At 45.4% G+C, this 5712-nt stretch overlaps 1 non-coding gene across 1 annotated transcript; it reads right to left on the bottom strand.

Annotated features, from left to right (window-relative positions):
• Positions 1–4753: 4753 nt before the first annotated feature.
• On the bottom strand, positions 4754–4826 carry trnar-ccg (transfer RNA arginine (anticodon CCG)). The gene has a single exon. It is a non-coding gene; the product is annotated as a tRNA-Arg (tRNA).
• Between the last annotated feature and the right edge of the window lie 886 nt (positions 4827–5712).

Consider the following 5712-nt stretch of genomic DNA (forward strand, 5'->3'; position numbering starts at 1 on the left):
ATAAAGAGCAAGCGGGTAGCCAGGGAAAGGGTTGGCCCACTCAAGGACAGAGGAGGGAATCTGTGCATGGAGCCAGAGGAAATGGGAGAGGTACTAAATGAGTACTTTGCATCAGTATTCACCCAAGAGAAGGACTTGGTGGAGGATGAGTCTAGAGAAGGGAGTGTAGATAGTCTGGGTCATGTCGATATCAAAAAGGAAGAGGTGTTGGGCATCTTGCAAAGCATTAAGGTAGATAAGTCCCCAGTGCCTGATGGGATCTACCCCAGAATACTGAGGGAGGCAAGGGAGAAAATTGCTGGGGCCTTGACAGAAATTTTTGTTTCCTCATTGGCTACAGGTGAGGTCCCAGAGGACTGGAGAATAGCCAATGTTGTTCCTTTGTTTAAGAAGGGGAGCAAGGATAATCCAGGAAATTACAGGCTGGTGAGCCTTACATCAGTGGTAGGGAAATTATTGGAGAGGATTCTTCAGGACAGGATTTACTCCCATTTGGAAACAAATGGACTTATTCGCGAGAGGCAGCATGGTTTTGTGAAGGGGAGGTCATGTCTCACTCACTTGATTGGGTTTTTTGAGGAAGTGACGAAGATGATTGATGAAGGAAGGGCAGTGGATGTTGTCTATATGGACTTCAGTAAAGCCCCCTCATGGCAGACTGGTACAAAAGGTGAAGTCACAAGAGATCAGATGTGAGCTGGCAAGATGGATACAGAACTGGCTCAGTCATAGAAGACAGAGGGTAGCAGTGGAAGGGTGCTTTTCTGAATGGAGGGCTGTGACTAGTGGTGTTCCGCAGGGATCAGTGCTGGGACCTTTGCTGTTTGTAGTATATATAAATGATTTGGAGGAAAATGTAGCTGATCTGATTAGTAAGTTTGTGGAGTTGCGGATAGTGATGAGGATTGTCAGAGGATACAGCAGGATATAGATCGGTTGGAGACTTGGGCGGAGAAATGGCAGATGGAGTTTAATCCGGACAAATGTGAGGTAATGCATTTTTGAAGGTCTAATACAGGTGGGAAGTATACAGTAAATGGCAGAACCCTTAGGAGTATTGACAGGCAGAGAGATCTGGGCGTACAGGTCCACAGGTCACTGAAAGTGGCAAAGCAGGTGGATAAGGTAGTCAAGAAGGCATACGGCATGCTTGTCTTCATCGGTCGGGGCATAGAGTATAAAAATTGGCAAGTCATGCTGCAGCTGTACAGAACCTTAGTTAGGCCACACTTGGAATATTGCGTACAATTCTGGTCGCCACACTACCAGAAGGACGTGGAGGCTTTGGAGAGGGTACAGAAGAGGTTTACCAGGATGTTGCCTGGTCTGGAGGGCATTAGCTATGAAGAGAGGTTGGATAAACTCGGATTGTTTTCACTGGAACGATGGAGGTGGAGGGGCGACATGATAGAGGTTTACAAAGTTATAAGTGGCATGGAGAGAGTGGATAGTCAGAAGCTTTTTCCCAGGGTGGAAGAGTCAGTTACTAGGGGACATAGGTTTAAGGTGTGAGGGGCAAAGTTTAGAGGGGATGTGCGAGGCAAGTTTTTTTACACAGAGGGTGATGAGTGCCTGGAACTTGCTGCTGGGGGAGGTGGTGGAAGCAGATATGATAGCGACATTTAAGAGGCACCTTGACAAATACACGAATAGGATGGGAGAAGAGAGATAGGACCCCGGAAGTGCAGAAGGTTTTAGTTTAGACAGGCATCGTGATCGGTACAGGCTTGGAGGGCCGAATGGCCCTGTTCTTTGGGCTAGAAACATACTGATGCAGAATGTTCTGTTGTGCACATTTCAATACCTCCTCTGCCACTTTACTCTCCTGGTATATATTAGGATTTTGTAGAGAGATACAGCACTGAAACAGGCCCTTCGGCCCACCAAGTCTGTGCTGACCATCAACCACCCATTTTATACTAACCCTACATTAATCCCATATTCCCTACCACCTACCTACACTTGGGCCAATTTGCCTATCAACCTGCAAGTCTTTGGCTGTGGGAGGAAACCAGAGCACCCAGTTAAAACTCATACAGTCACAGGAAGGACTTGTAAACTCCACACAGGCAGTACCCAGAACTGAACCTGGGTTGCTGGAGCTGTGAAGTTGCAGTGCTAACCACTGCACCACTGTGCCACCCTTAGAAATTCTCCATTAACACTAGTCCATCATTCTTGCATCTTTCTGTAATTTGCCAGAAAATGTGCATCTCTCTCTCCTCCACAGCAAACAGCAGGTATTGAGCCTGGCAACTGCCTGGTCTGTGCTGTTCAGTATCCCAGTACTTTTGCCTGTTGAATATTTCCATAATGCAGAAAGCCAGATAGCGTTTAACCCTAGAATTTTCCAGCTTCGGTGAAGAGTTGATATATTTCACCCCTGAAGCTGATGACATGATAGAGTGAGAAGGGTGTGGAATAGGAGCCAAGATTAGTTGAACTGAAAGTGCTCTGTCTATCACAGAATGCTGCAATGCTTTGGCATTTGTATCTGGTCCAAAATTATTTCAGCTAAGATGAAACTTGAACCCATAACCACCGCTTCAGAGGATCAATACCTTATCCATTAAGCTGCTGGAGCCCGATACTATTGTAAGCCCGGAAAAGTGATAGAGAGTCCGATGGTTTAGGGTGGAAATTCCAGAGCTTGGGTCCTTGGCAGCTGAAGACACAACCATCAATGCTGTTGTGATGAAATTCGGCCATGCTCAAGAGGCCAAAAATTGAAGGAGTGTCGATAGCTCGAAGGCTTGTTGGGCAGGAGAAGGCGACAGATATAGGAAGGGGTGAGGCCATAGAGAAATATGAAAATAATGATGAGAATTTTAAAATTTGAGGCATTGCTGGGAGCCAACACAAGGCAGTGATCACAGGGGAGTTTGGTGTGTGTTAGGACTCGGGCAGCAGAATTTAGGATGAACTGAAATTTATAGAGGGTGGAAGATGGGAGGCTGGCCAGGACAGTATTGGAAGAGTCAAGTCAAGAGGTATTGGAGTGGAGTGGATTTGTGGTCAGAAGCTCATTTCGGAGTTAAATGCGAATTGAAGCAAATGACCAATCTGGTGCAGCCTCAGAGATTTGCCAGGGAGATAGATGGGGTCGGTGGCTAGGGAATGGAATTTGTGGTGGGGACCAACGACAATGGCTTCAGTCTTTCCAATATTTAGGGGGAGAAAAATTCAGCTCAGGAAAGAGAATCGAATGTTTTTGTTTATTGCGAGCGGAATTGAATACAAAAGTAGGGAGGTTATGCTTCAGTTATATAGGGGATTTGGTGAGACCACATCTGGAGTATTGTGTACAGTATTGGTCTCCTTATTTAAGGAAGGATGTAAATGTGTTGGAAGCAGTTGAGAGAAAGTTTACTAGACTAATACCCGGAATGGGTGGTTGTCTAATGAGGAAAGGTCGGACAGGCTCGGCTTGTATCCGCTGGAGTTTTAAAGCTTAAGAGGCAACTTGATTGAAGCATTTAAGATTCTGAGGGGTCTTGATGGTGTGGATGTGGAAAGGATGTTTCCTCTTGTGGGAAAATGTCGAACTAGGGGTCACTGTTTAAAAATAAGGGGTTGCCCATTTAAGACACAGATGAGGAGAGATTTTTTCTCTCAGAGGGTCATGAGTCTTTGGAATTCTCTTCCTCAAAAGGCAGTGGAAGCAGTCTTTGAATATTTTGAAGGCAGAGGGAGATAGATTCTTGATAAGCAAGGGGGTGAAAAGTTATTGGGGGAGGTGGGAATGTGGAGTTGAGGTTGCAATCAGATCAGCCATGAACTTGTTGAATGGTGGAGCAGGCTCGAGGGGCCGAGTGGCCTATTCCTGCACCTAATTCGTGTGTTCGTATGTAGTACTGGATGTCGGACAAGCAGTCTGACAATTCAAAGTGGAGGGGTCGAGTGAAGTGGTAGTGAGTTAGAGCTGGGAGCCATCAGTGTACAGAATGAACCTGACATGTTTTGAAGGGGCAGATTGGAAATAGGAGGGACCAAGGATAGATTCTTGGGCAACTCCAGAGGTAACAGTGAGAGAGTGGGAAGAGAAGCCATTGCAGGTGATTCTCTGGGTAAGATTAGATAGATAAAAATGGAAGCAGGTGAGTGCAGTCCCACCCAGCTGGATGATGAGGATGATGTAGTTCACTGTGTCGAAGGTTGCAGACAGGTTAAGAACAATGAGGAGAGCAAGTCTACCATGATCACAATCACATAGGATGTCATTTGTGACTTTGATAAAGGCCATTTGTGTTAGTGACAGGGATGGAAACTAACTGAAGGAATTCAAGTATCGAATTGTGGAAAGATGGGTGAATTTGGGAGGTGACAACACATTGAAGGAGTTTGGAGAGGAACAGGAGATTAGACATGGAGCAGGAGGAGGGGTTTGTGAGGAGAGGGGTGATGATGGCAAATTTGAAGGAAAGGGGACAATACCTGAGAAGAGGAAATTCAAACTCTGAAATTTTCAAGGTGGGATATGAACTGACATTGACTGCATTATTAATCAAGTAACATAACCAGAGAACCGATTGGTGCAACTGCATGTGAGCAATTAGTACATTGATTGCAGGGTGCAATGTTGACTGTCCATGGGAAGCAAGTGGTTTTGCAGAGGTTTTCTTTTTTGCACCGGCTCCAACTTTCAGAGGTTGATAAGGCTCCATGCTGCCTGAAGCAATTTAATTTCTGTGTATTTCAGTGATGAGGACAAAGAGCTGGTTTCACAGAATAGCAATGATTTAAAAACTCACCACACCCCAGGAGGGACTTGAACCCACAATCCCTGGCTCCGGAGGCCAGTGCCTTATCCATTAGGCCACTGGGGCTGTTCAGTGTTTGGTTTTGGTGCTTGCAACTTGTCACTTATTATTTATGTAATCACTGCCAAAACCTTATGTCTTTGTGTCAGTCGCCATTTCTTCTTTGACACAACCACATTAGAATCATAGAATCTTCGAGCACAGAAAGAGTCCTTTCAGCCCATCATGTCTGTGCCAGCTATTCGAAAGAGATTTCTAATTTAGTCTAATTTGTCGATTGAGGGATAAATATTGTGCAGGGCACCAGTGAGAACTCTCCTGTTCCTCAACAAAAGAGCCTTGGGATCTTTTAGATCCACTTGAGGAATAGACAGGGACTTGGTTTAATCTATCACCCAGAAAGAATGCAGACCCGGCAGTGCAGCACTTTCTCTGTGTGACACTGGGAGAATCAACATAGAATTCTATGCTGAAGTAACTGGAGTTAGAGGTTAAACACGGTCTTCTGACAGAGAGACAAAAGTGTAACCAGCTGAACCACAGCTGACACACATTACAGTACCACCAATCTGAAGTTCTTGAAATCAATGTTGAGTCCATGAGGTTGTGAAGAGCTTTATTGAAAGATGAGGTGCTGTTCCTCGAGCTTCCATTGAGCTTCATTGGAACAGTGAAGGAGGTCAAAGGCAGAGATGTAAGAGTAGAAGTGGGATGGAGAATTAATATGGCAAGTGACTGGAAGATCACGTTCAAGTTTGCAGACTGGACGGAGGTGTTGAGCAAAAAGATCACCTAATCTGCATTTAGTGCCTGCAGTGTAGAGGAGATGACATCATGTGCAATGAATACAGTACAGTAAATTGAAGGAAGTACAGGTAAATCACTGTTTCACCTGGTAGGAGTGTTTGGGACCCTGGACGATGGGAAAGGAGGAGTTGACGGGCAGGTGTTA

Source organism: Heterodontus francisci, chromosome 10 (genome assembly GCF_036365525.1).
Source record: "Heterodontus francisci isolate sHetFra1 chromosome 10, sHetFra1.hap1, whole genome shotgun sequence".
Taxonomy (NCBI): Eukaryota; Metazoa; Chordata; class Chondrichthyes; order Heterodontiformes; family Heterodontidae; genus Heterodontus; species Heterodontus francisci.